This window comes from Pituophis catenifer, unplaced genomic scaffold, assembly GCF_029215685.1.
Source record: "Pituophis catenifer annectens isolate HBS135680 unplaced genomic scaffold, rPitCat1.0.hap2 SCAF_4, whole genome shotgun sequence".
Classification (NCBI taxonomy): domain Eukaryota; kingdom Metazoa; phylum Chordata; class Lepidosauria; order Squamata; family Colubridae; genus Pituophis; species Pituophis catenifer.
The window spans coordinates 74145385-74158315 of NW_027256884.1; positions in this window are offsets into that span (position 1 = coordinate 74145385).

Genomic DNA, 12931 nt, shown 5'->3' on the forward strand with positions numbered 1-12931 from the left:
AGTACTTTTTCAAGGGCCTTTGATTTTTTTCAGGCTTCAAGATCTTTGTAATCAGTACAACTATAAATTGAAGAACTAACTTAAATCAAAACAATTTCTGATTCAGAAATTTACTCACATTCACCTTACCAAAAGATGAAGAAAAGATCAGTTGTGATTGAAGTACTAGTAAATAATATTGTGCAAAAATTGAGTTCAGATTTGAAGAAGATTGAATGAAATCTAAATCAAATGGACTTTCACAATTGGCTCACTATCTTAAATAATGTAATTTAGATCAGAAAATTTGGTGGTGGTGTAGACTTGTACAGATAGCCTATAATCAAATTAAATCAATGATTCAAATTAAATTGATTAGAATAAAGACACAATTCAAATACTAAAGAAGATATTTTGAAACAAATATTAAAATATCACAGAAATTATTCTGGGAAATGAAAGACAGAATTTTGGGCTCTTCCTGAATGACCACTATTGGATATAACATCTGGTTTTGCTGAATTTGATTTGGTTTTAGAAGCTGGAAGTTTGCTATATCTCAAAAATATTGTTGTAACCTGAAACAGACACAAAAGATTCACCAATATTAGTTCATTTAGGATTTGGTTTTTTTATTTAGCATGATTAAATCAAAAGTAAAGTTTTTAAAAAATAAAATATAAAAAAACCAAGAGCCTTTCTAGTAGGGTAAGCTTGAATAAAGGCCGTAATAAACTTGATTTAATTTTTTCTCCTGATTCTTCCTTCTGTTTTTCCATTTATGGCCCTCTATTTGAGAAGCTAATATAGTCCTTCCAAACTACTCCACAATCTCCACATTGTTTTCCATCTGCAATTAGCACTTTTTTGTTGTTATTTTCAGTATGTTTCCTGTTATAATGAAGAATAATAACTTTTTATCTCAGTAATGAAAGATGACTTACATTGGGGGGAGCCCAAAAAGGTATACAGTCCAGATGAGATGCCAATAACTAAATTCAAGACATTGACAAGATCAAAGGAAATAGATAGGGTCAAAAGAAAATAGGTGGGCTATGCAATATTTTGAATGACTAAGTGAAATGTTTAGCCTTTGGCAAAGGTTACCCAGGTCCTTTCAAAAGATCCGAAAAGAGCACAAGCTCAGCTGATGATGATGATGATGATGATGATGATGATGATGATGATGATTAGTTAATCTTTAGTGAGATTCACAGCCTTTTGACCTGCTTGTTTTTTAGCTGACCTTGCCTTAGGTTCTTCAAGTTGCTCAAATCTCCGCGTACTTTTTTGATCTTCAATTCTAACCGAAGTTTCCACTTAGGCTTCCCCTTCTTGCCTCTTTGGTTCTTTTGTATTTTCAACCCCAGTTCTTTGGTGGTTATGACGGCTGCTGCATACATCAGTTGGTTTGTTTCGGCTAATATAGTGGTTCGAATAGTTTGCACAGCCTCATTGGCCTTTTTTAGTACATTTCTCAATTCTTTCCGGTTCACTTGGTTCAGCTTTGGCAAACATGTTCTTTTAGCATCTTCCATTTGGTGCTTTATTTTTCCAGCTAATTGAGCACTATCTGTTGGTGTTTGTTCTTTAGTGCTTCCCTGTTCTTTATCTTCATCCATTTCAGTATCCTCTTCTTCCCTTTCTTCCTCAATTTGCTTTTGAGTCTGGAAATCATTCTTGATGTTACTCTTCTTTGTTGATGTACTCAGACCATTAATTGCTTTCTCTTCTATTGCTGTTAATTCTTCTGTAGTGAAAATTTTTATTTATTATTATTATTATTATTATTATTATTATTATTATTATTATTATTATTTGAATTTATATACCGCCCTACTCCCTAAGGACTCAGGGCGGTGAACAGCCGAATAAAATACATATAATATAAATGTTAAAAAACCATTAAAATACAATTAAATAATTGGCCCGGAAAATGAAATTTAAAACACCCCAAATTCATAAGACAAGTTTAAAATTTAAAAATTTAAAATTTTTTTAAAAACAATTTAAAAGAGAGGTTAGGCCAGGCCGGCCTGCTGAAATAGAAATGTTTTGATGGCACAGCGGAAAGCGCATAGGTCCGGGATCCTCCGTATCTCCGGGGTGAGCTCATTCCAGATGACGGGTGCCTCCACAGAGAAGGCTCTCCCCCTAGGGGCTGCCAGTTGACACTGTTTGGCTGATGGCACCCTGAGGAGCCCCTCTCTATGGGAGCGTACTGGTCAGTGAGAGGCTACTGGTGGCAGAAGGTGGTCTCGTAAATACCCCAGTCCTAAACCGGGATATTTCTTAAGATAAGAAAGAATAGTATTATTTATGCATTTGCCACCAGAAGGGAGGCTGATATCTCTTGCTACATAATCTTCCTACTAATAGTAAATCCATCATTACCACATTTTGATACTATATCTGGGTATACATAGAAACCTTTGTATCAAAACAAAAGTGGAGTTATGAGGACATAAAAAGCCCTCCAAAGACAAACATTACCTAAAAAGATTGAACAAACAAGCTAGTATAAAAATTATTTTCAGCAAATCTTTTGCTTAGACCTTGCATAGTTAATTTCTTGCGGAACACTAAAACTTCCTGACAGCTGTGTATTATAAATATCTACAACTGGAGATGGTTGTACCTCTTAAAGAATTATTTAATAGAATTCAGCTGGGTGAAGGGGTACCACCTTCATGGAAAACAGCTTTTATTTCGTTAATTCCAAAAGAAGATCAAGATTTGACACATCCCAAAAATTATAGACCCATATCCTTATTGAATACAGATTATAAAATATTTGCTAAGATATTGGCAAATAGGTTAATGCTAGTAATGCAAAAAATGATTCATGCTGACCAAACTGGTTTTATACAAGGTAGACAAATGAAAAATAATGTAAGACAAATTGTTGACATATTGGAATATTTGGAAAGGAATAACCAAATCCCTGCGGTGCTTATATTTTTGGATGCGGAAAAAGCTTTTGATCGATTAGATTGGCAATTTTTATTGAGAGTGGTTAATAGGATACAATTTGGGAATTGCTTTATGCAGTCCATAAAAGCAATATATCAGGAACAGACAGCTCAGATAATTACTAATGGCAGTTTGACAGAAACTTTTAAAATTGAAAAGGGTACGAGGCAGGGATGTCCCTTATCGCCATTATTATTTATATTAACTTTGGAATTGTTGTTAAACAAAATACGTAATATAGATGAGATAAAGGGAATCAAAGTTAGAGACTATGAATATAAGATACGGGCATTTGCAGATGATTTGGTTATGACCTTAACTCATCCAGTGGAATCAGCAAAGGTTTTGATTGATATAATAAAACAGTATGGTCAAGTATCTGGGTTTAAGATAAACATTGGAAAAACAAAGATGATAGTTAAAAATATGACAGCTAATCAAAAAGAGGAGTTACAAAGGGTAACGGGATGTGAAATAGTTAAAAAAGTTAAGTACTTAGGAGTTTATATTGCATCTTCTAATGGTAAATTGTATAAGTATAATTATGAACTGATATGGCATAAAATACAAGCTGAAATGGATAAATGGAAAAAATTACAACTGTCCTTGTTGGGTAGAATAGCAGTTATAAAAATGAATGTTTTACCTAGGTTTTTATTCCTCTTTCAAATGATACCAATACTAAAAAAGGATGCCAACCTGGAAGAATGGCAGAAAGGTATTAATAAGTTCGTATGGCAAGGTAAGAAACCAAGGATAAAACTGAAAATAATGCAGGACATATGAGAAAGAGGAGGATTGAAAATGCCAAATTTAAAATTGTACTATGAAGCAGCTGTTTTATCAGCAATTAGTGATTGGATTAATTTAACAAATGGAAGGATATTGAATATTGAAGGGCATGACCTGGTCTATGGTTGGCATGCTTATTTAGTGTATGAAAAAAGGGTGGATAGAGCATTTAAGAGTCATATACTGAGAAATGCTTTATTGCGTGTCTGGAAGAAATATCAATATAAGTTAAATGAAAACATACCTATATGGACAGCACCCAGGCACGCAATAGAGAATACGAGTATAGAAAGTAGACAGGATGTAATTACGTATAAAGATATTCTTATTATGGAGGGAGGTATATTAAAATTAAAACCTGTGAATGTGTTGAAAGAGGAGAAAATAACTCAAACATGGTTTCAATATGTACAATTACAAGCCAGATGGAGAAAAGACCAGAAAACTGGTGTTATACAAAGTGATGAAAATTTAATTAAACAAATTAGAGATCAAAGCCCAATGCACATAAAAAGATTGTATAATATATTGATAGAGATGGACTCGGAAACAGAGTTAGTTAAGGAGTGTATGATAAAATGGGCGCAGAATTTTGAACAGCCAATAATGATGGAAACGTGGGAGAAAATATGGGTGACAAATGTGAAATTTACCAAAGCGCAAAATTTAAGGGAGAACTTTTATAAAATGTTTTATAGATGGCATCTAGACCCAAAAAAATTATCTCTTATGTATCCGAATGTACCAAAATGTTGGAGATGTAATTGTGAGGATGCCACTTATTTTCACATTTGGTGGACATGTAAAAAGGTTAAAGCGTTTTGGATTAAAATCTGGTGGATTTTACAAAATATTCTTAAAAAGAGGTTGAAATTTACACCACAGCTGTTTCTTCTGGGTATAGTTACGGATTGTACAGTTATAGAGACTAAATTGATTTTGAACTTAATAACTGCAGCAAGACTGTTGGTGGCAAAATATTGGAAGAAGCAAGATTTACCTACAATCCAAGAGTGGACAATGAAAGTTACAAATCTAGCGGAAATGGCAAAAATCTCAGTGTACTTGAAGGATCATTCAAATGAAAGATATTTAAGAGACTGGAGAAGATGGATAGATTATATTCAAAATAAATATCAGAATAAGAAATTGCAGAAAGGTTATGAATGATTATATAGATATTTAGTGTGTCTTTAAGTAATAAAGCTAGGCGGGTAATTAGGGAATTGAAGGAACAAGAGATGTGGAATGTCATAATTGTTTAGACTAGGATTGATTATGATTGTTGAAGTTTATACCCTGTAATTTGTTCTGGGAAGAGGAGGGGGAAGGGGAGAGGTTGAGGTAGGGAAGGGGGGGGGGAATATGTAAACTTTTTGTAAAAGTTTTCAATTAAATAAAAACTTCCTGACAGAGGAAAGCAAGCTGCCATGGAACAGAAGAAGTTCTGTTTACTGGTGATGGTCCTTTTTTTAGGATTCAGCAGCCTGGCTAATGGGTTTTTCCTGAAATTACGTAAGTGGGACTTTTAAAAAATGTTTACTGGGAATTATTGATTCAGTTTATATAAAAGCTGCCTATTCTACACTTTCTGCAGCAGCCTTTTGCCATCAATATTAATTTTGTCAGCATTTGATAACATGTGAAGGGGAGACAGAATCTTCCTGGGATTCCTAGTACATAATCTTTGTTACAATATTTTTACAGATGTTCGTCCTCAGGTGGCCAAACTTCTTGACTTATAGTATCTTGAATCTGAGGGAAGGGGTGGCATTTGCTATCCTGTCTAAAGCATCAACATATCTAAGGACAATTCTAGATTTGATCAATCTGTTTTTAACCCAAAAGTGCTTTTTCAGGAGGCTTGTTTTGAAGACGTTTTGCTTCTCATCCAAGAAGCTGCTTCAGCTTTGACAGGATAGTGGGGAATGGAAGGATTTATTATCGTTGCCTGTTTTTAAGAATATTTAGCATTCAGACTTGAACATAGAATCTTTTTTACAAATCAAATATATACCCTAATGGCTTTACCTTTCTGAAATACATTAATCTACTGGATTAATTTAGAGTGTATTTAACAGTTCCAGAACAATGCCAAGTGCAACCAAATGCCAGAGTGAATTGTGGATACCCCTACATCAGTGCCAAGGAATGCTACAATAGAGGATGCTGTTTTGATTCAAGTGTTGTTGAAGTCATATGGTGTTTCTTTCCACAACATAATCCAGGTACTGATTCAGTGATTGATGCTACTGGTTAAGGAAAAGTCTTTACAAAGTGATTGTCATAATCAATATAAATGCAACTCGTATACCAACACTAAAATACCACCTCTGGCCACAGAGTGGGGTAGGAATATAGATTTTGCAGTATCCTTCCTCCAGGAGTGGGGAGGGAATGGGGATTTTGCAGTATCCTTCCCCTGCCACGCCCACCAAGCCACACCCACAGAACCAGTAGGGAAAAAAAATGGATTTCACCACTGATCTAAATGTGTCATTTGACATAGTTATGAAGTAATATAAATTAACATGAATGATGTTGAATCAAGGACTTATTCTGCATCAACTCACCCCCACACACTTTATAGAAAGAGCTACAGATTTCAGTTCTATCCTTCTATAGCAATAACAATATCAGCAGCAGCAGAGGCAGAGGCAGCAACAACAAAACACATCTGCCAGCTCATTTACTTTGGAGATAGATAGCATCATACAGTGTGCAGAAAAGGATGAAGAAATAAGAAACCAAAGAAATTTCAGACAGGAGAATTTTTAAAAAGGAGGGTAGAAAAAAAGATAGCAAAAGTACTTTTCACCAACACCATCTACTATACAAACCATCTTTGTTTCTGTCACAATCATGAACTATTTTATACATTGCCATTTGTTTTTCAAACTTTTACCGTTTTCAGAATTTCAGCTCCACTTAATCACGACTCTCTTGGTCTTCCCCTGTATTTCAAACTTATTCAATATTCCTTTAAATATCTCTATGGCAATTAACTTTTCTTTATATGACCAAACTATCTCAAAGTATTTATTTTGTAGCGTCACTCAGTTCTGTATTTGTTTACCTTCACTTAGTACCTCTTCATTCTTTTATTCCTTTTTTTTTTGCCCCATGCAATGTACATTAAAAAAATGTAAAGCCCACTTACCGCCACCATTTTGATGTTTTTGACCCCCTTTGAGGATGCCCCTGCTTTGGCCGGGTTTTATACATAGCTATTTGTGCTTGTTTTGACAAACATTCATTCTTTGCAATAGACAGCATACTACCTACAACCTTTCTGTGATGATTTGCATATTAGTATTTCTCTTAACTGTTTTCCCCATCTTTAGGAGTAGTTTAGTATTTAGTAGTTTAGTAAATATTTTACTTTATCATTAAACTCCTTGGATGGGAGGTCTAGAAACATGAAATATAAATAAATAAACAAATAAACAAATAAATAGAAACCTACTTTCCTCATTTCAGATATCTAGTTGAGGTCAATAGGCCTATACTATAATGGGAATATTTGGCACTGCAATTTGATGAAAGTACTAATTGTTTTTAATTGTATTTTGTTTCCAGGATGCTCCATCTAAAATAAATGGGATCCCAGAATCTGTCTCCTCCTTCTAGAGCTCCTGAGGAATTAAAAGAAAATTATTTTTGAATCTGTAGACTTACATATGCTCTCTTCTGTTAAAATAAATATTGGTCTTTGAAAACATGTCAGCCTTATCTTAAAAATTAAATAGACTATTTAAACACAAATGTGTTTTCCAGTCTATTGTTCTGTCAAATACAAGTCTTGAACTTTCATAACTTTTAAATCTATGTCATTTTTCATATTACTTTGTGCTGTTTTGTTCTTCAAATCCTTAATAAATGTATATTAATACTTCAAATCAGAGTCCATAGTTAACATAGCAGTGTTGTATTAACTACAAATATTCTAAATTAATTATATTTGTTCTTCAAGCCTAGTGCATTATTTGGTGGGCATTATACTCTGTTGGCCCAAACTCTGAGCTTTGGCAGAGTAGCATGTTGAAGAAGTTATAGGAAGACATTCTTTTCCAACCTCTTTCCTTTTCCAGAAATAGTTAGAGCAACCCATTAGTCTGGCAGCAATCATGTCAAGAAATCTTGGCAACTTTTAGTTATATAGATTTCAATTCCCAGAATTCCCCAGCTAGTATAAACATTGTTGCAAATTTGGGGAAATGAATTTCACACATCTGGAACTTGTCAAGTTTGGGGGATACAGTGAATAAGACTAATGGAATTAACATGAACTATTATTTTCTCTCTGAAATCCTAGTAATTATAGTTTTATGAAGAGGTAGGAATCGCTAGTCAATAGCCTTAAAAAGTTGGCACAGTATATAATATGGTTAAGAAAAAGGGCCTATGGTACTGGTAACCCCTAGAGCTCTTACACCAAAGTTATTATTTAAGTTCACCCCTGGTTAGATTCCAAACCTACACAAGGTTTTTCATGTGCTAACCCCATACATATACATATACATATACATATACATATACATATACATATACATATACAGATACAGATACAGATACAGATACAGATACAGATACAGATATACAGATATACAGATATACAGATATACAGATATATAGATATACAGAAACAGATACAGATACAGGACCCAGTGGTTTGAATGCAGTTGTTGTTGTTAGTTGCAAAGTCGTGTCCGACCCATCACAACTGATGGACAATGTTCCTCCAGGCCTTCTTGTCCTCTACCATCCTCTGGAGTCCATTTAAGCTCATGCCTACTGCTTCAGTGACTCCATCCAGCCACCTCATTCTCTGTCATCCCCTTCTTTTGCCCTCAATCTTTCCCAGCATTAGGTTCTTCTCTAGTGAGTCCTTCCTGGCCAAAATATTTGAGTTTGAATGCAGTACTGCAGGCTAACTCACTGCTGACTCCAGGAGTTCAATCCTAACCCGCTCAAGGTTGACTCAGCCTTCCATCCTTCTGAGGATGGTAATTTGAGGACCCAGATTGTTGGGAGCAATATGCTGACTCTGTAAATCGCTTAGAGAGGGCTGTAAAACACTGTGAAGCTGTATAGAAGTCTCAGTGCTATATATATATATATATATATATATATATATGATTTTGCGTATGTATGTATGTATGTATGTACTCTACCCAAGGGTTAGCATTGCCCAAGTTCTACCCACTGCCATATCAGTAACACGAGGAGGATCTAAGAAAACTTTTTTGAGGCTTTTGTAACAGAAGCCTGTTGCATATTCCCAATTTTTTATTGCCAATCACTTTAGCTACAACATTTTCATTTAAAAAGCTCCCCTTGAAGTTTTACTAAATAGAGTGTAAATTTTTATATATTTTATTTTTTTTAAAAAAATTAAAAAATAAAAAGTATACAGTTCTAATCTCTTTCTCCCCTGAAAATACAGAATAAGCTATAGAGAAACTTTATGAGAGAAATTTAATTTGAGCAAGACTTAATTTCATTGTTTATTGACGAATGCAGCACCCTCTAGTGTACAAACTTGGCTATATTCTAAAAAACATCATAAAGAGAAAACTTCTTTTTGCCTACTGGCCAACTTACATTTATTGGATGGTTTAGAACTCACATTTTGTTTTCATTAGTTTATATGCCTCATGAATTCTAAAGGAAGGAAGAAATAAGAAAAAAGGAAGAAATAAGAGGCAAAAACAGGAAACAAAGGAAAAGACAAAGAAGAGATAAAAGAAAATTCTAAAAGGGATCCGTATTTAATACTGGGATAAAGAAAGCTTCAAAAGCTGAAAACTGAAGTTTCACTGAAACAGGACAAAGACAGCAGTTTGAAAATATCAATGCTTTTATTTAATTATTCCTTTGTTGCATTATCATAAGGGTTCCCCATTTTCAGAAAATGAGCTCTAACCTGAAAAATAATGCACATACAAATATGCTACAGGAAATCAACTATACAGTCAGAAATATACAAAGCATTTTGTTAGTTTATGCAAAATACAGAATTAGAATGCCCAACATCCTAAATCTTCTAATACATGAATCAAAGTACTCATAGTTCAGTTAGTTATTATCATCCAGAACTATAAAAGATAAACAAGCCACCTGGAAAAAAGACAATGTTTACATGTATCTACAACAGTGCAAATGTATCACAGCGTGCAAGCAGCAGCAGTCTCTAGAATAGCAAAACCAAGAGGAATTCAAAGTAATGCAGTGTGCATTACACAACCAAGACAGAAGAACTGTTATTATACAGTAAATGCACTCTAGCACGCTGAGGTTTTGAAATTACTTGCATTGACTTTTGCTTTTCTTAAAAAAAAGAAAGAAAAGAAAAGAAAGGAAAACCACACATATGCATATATGACTTAAATAAGTAAGTAGGTTTTTAGGGCAACAACTCATCACAACTAGGAATCTACATTGCACAGAAGGTATAATTTAAAAACAAAAGATGTCAAAAATACTGTCACATTGATACTCACATACAGGTGATACCGTAATTCCTCTCTCACCATTAAAAATGCCTCAGATAATAATAATAATAATAATAATCCATTATTGGTTTTAAAACTACAAATAAGAAATTTTGTTGGGCTGTTTTTGGAGTAGGGGTTTAGCAAAATTTCAGCATACTTAGGCATGAAGCTCAGTAGAATATACTTCCTGAAAGAAAAGCAGGATATGTATAGCATGAAACTTAGAACATGCACATTAACTGAAAAGTTTCATGATCTCTATACATCATTGTTCTGATATTTCTGAAAATAGCAAGTTTCACGTAAAAATGAAATAAACCAAATGGCTATATTGTTTATTAGAATAGTCATTTACCCCATTGATTCAATTTTCTGGATTCGTATAACACAGTGAATCATAAACTAGCTGCACAGACTGGAATTTCATGATGCATTAACCTAAATTGTGATTTGCTAATTTGTAGTTTAGTGTGTTCTATGAACCAGTGGTGGGTTGCTACCAGTTTGCCCCGGATTGGGCGAACCAGTAGCAGTGGCGGGAGGCTCCACCCACCCACCCGGACATCTCTGCACATGCGCAGAAGCTTCTGCACATGTGCAGAAGTGTTGCGTGCGCGCATGAGCGCATGAGCGCACATCCACAAGCGCACGAGCGCACGTCCACAAGCAAACTGGTAGCAACAGGATTTGAAACCCACTACTAGTATGAACTCATCCAGGGGGTTGGGTTAGTTGGGTTCTAAGCCAAGTTCAGATATATGCAAATATATATGCAATTAATAAATTTTATTGAGGTGGGAGAGAGACAAGATTCCTGCTTGTCTGTCACAATACCATGAGTGTCTTTTGTCTTCAGATTAAAACATATTGTAAAAGCCAGAAATACCGTAGGGAGCAATCCTGAATCCTTCCCTCCTGCAATGCACTCCCAGAATGTGTGAAACAGACTTGCCCACTACTCTAACTGAAAAGCAAGGGAGGTCCTGAACAACCTCAGTTGTAATAGCTGTATGTGACTTCCTAATAAGGCTTGTCTGTTGTAGATTCTCACCGTATAATATATTTAAGGTATTTTCAGGGATGTCAACAAGAAAAAAAAAGTTTATTTTTTATATTACATTTGCTATATGTGAAATCATTTTTGCTTACTAATTTCTCACAGTAATTTCTTCCAGTTTCCACTGATGAAAATAATTCATGTAGATTTACAATTTGTAACAGAATTTTCTTCATTGTGGAAATATCATGCCAATTATAATTTTGGTTTAAGAATGGAACTGCAGTATCTAGGACAGCTATATTTTTAAACTTGATATATTAGACAATTCTGGCATGTTAACAAATTTTCTAATAATCTTTTAGAAACAACATGATTAAGTTAAACTGGCCAAGCTTAACTAACATAACAGAACCTAACGGGGCTTAATGTGGATTGTGTTCTTTCTTTTTCAAAAGAATTAGGAATTTATTAGTGACTTGATCCAATATAGTATCAGAATATGGAAATGATTACATTATCCAAAACGGATACATCACACTGGACATAAAAATGATTATTAAGGATGTAATATATAGTCCCAACATAAACCAGTTTCCTTCCACCTGTTTTATAACATGATGGAAGAATGTGGAGATGGCCAACTCAAAGGTTTATAACCATTGCAAATTGATTACAGGGTTTTAGATTACTCACCACAGGGTGGATCTTATTTGAAAAACCCACCACTTGGCCTCTTCCCCCCTTTCCTTAATCTAGTGGCCTTCAGAGAATGTATTGCAAACTTATCAAACCCCATATTTTCTGTGGCCCATGTTTCCTGTAACAAAATAATGTTATATTTAGAGATATAACCCATAAATGATTTATCTCTACACTTGCAGTACCAACCTACAGTATTCCATGAAAGGATGTTCAGTTCCTGTGAATGCCTTACTTGTCAATTAGCAGATACATCAGAGGAGTTTCTTGGAAAGCACTTCTTGTGTGACTCTTCCAAATCTGGTGGTAATCCATCACAAGCCATCTACTGATTTTGAGACCAATTATCCTCCAAAGTGTATAAGAAAAGTTTTCTTGTTGAAGGTACATAATTACATTCTTGGAGGTTATCTGTGCTAATCACAAATGTTGTTACATATCTGTTGTTAATTTACAAAGTTCTTAATGGTTTCTGGATACAAACCTACAAGTACCTAATTAGCAGTGCAGATTTGAATCCTGTGATACGTCTGGACTAAATTGCATGCTAATTTAAAGAACAGTGTCTGTTTTGATTTTTAACTCTGAAGTTAAGATTAAAAGACTAGGATTATGGAGAGAGAATGACTTTGGCTTTGCCAATGAATACAATCCTAATTATTTGATTATTTTCCAGCAATATAAACTATGCACTTCAGGAACATGTTCTAGTCTAGAAGAACTGTGGAAGAGGCAAATCTTACAATATGGATAAAACAAATTTATCTTCAAATTTATAACCTTGTTTTTGTTTCAATTTCTATTTGTTTTGCTTTGATGCGCTAGTTAACTCTGGAGATCTGGCTTGGGTGATTTAGTATCCATTCAACAACAGCCCCTGGTGGAAACAGCCATTTGATTTGGTTTCTGAACATACAACTTGAAATCTGTTTTGGATTGAAAACAGCTTAATCGGTTTCTTTAATAAACCAACCTGAATCCATTGCACTGA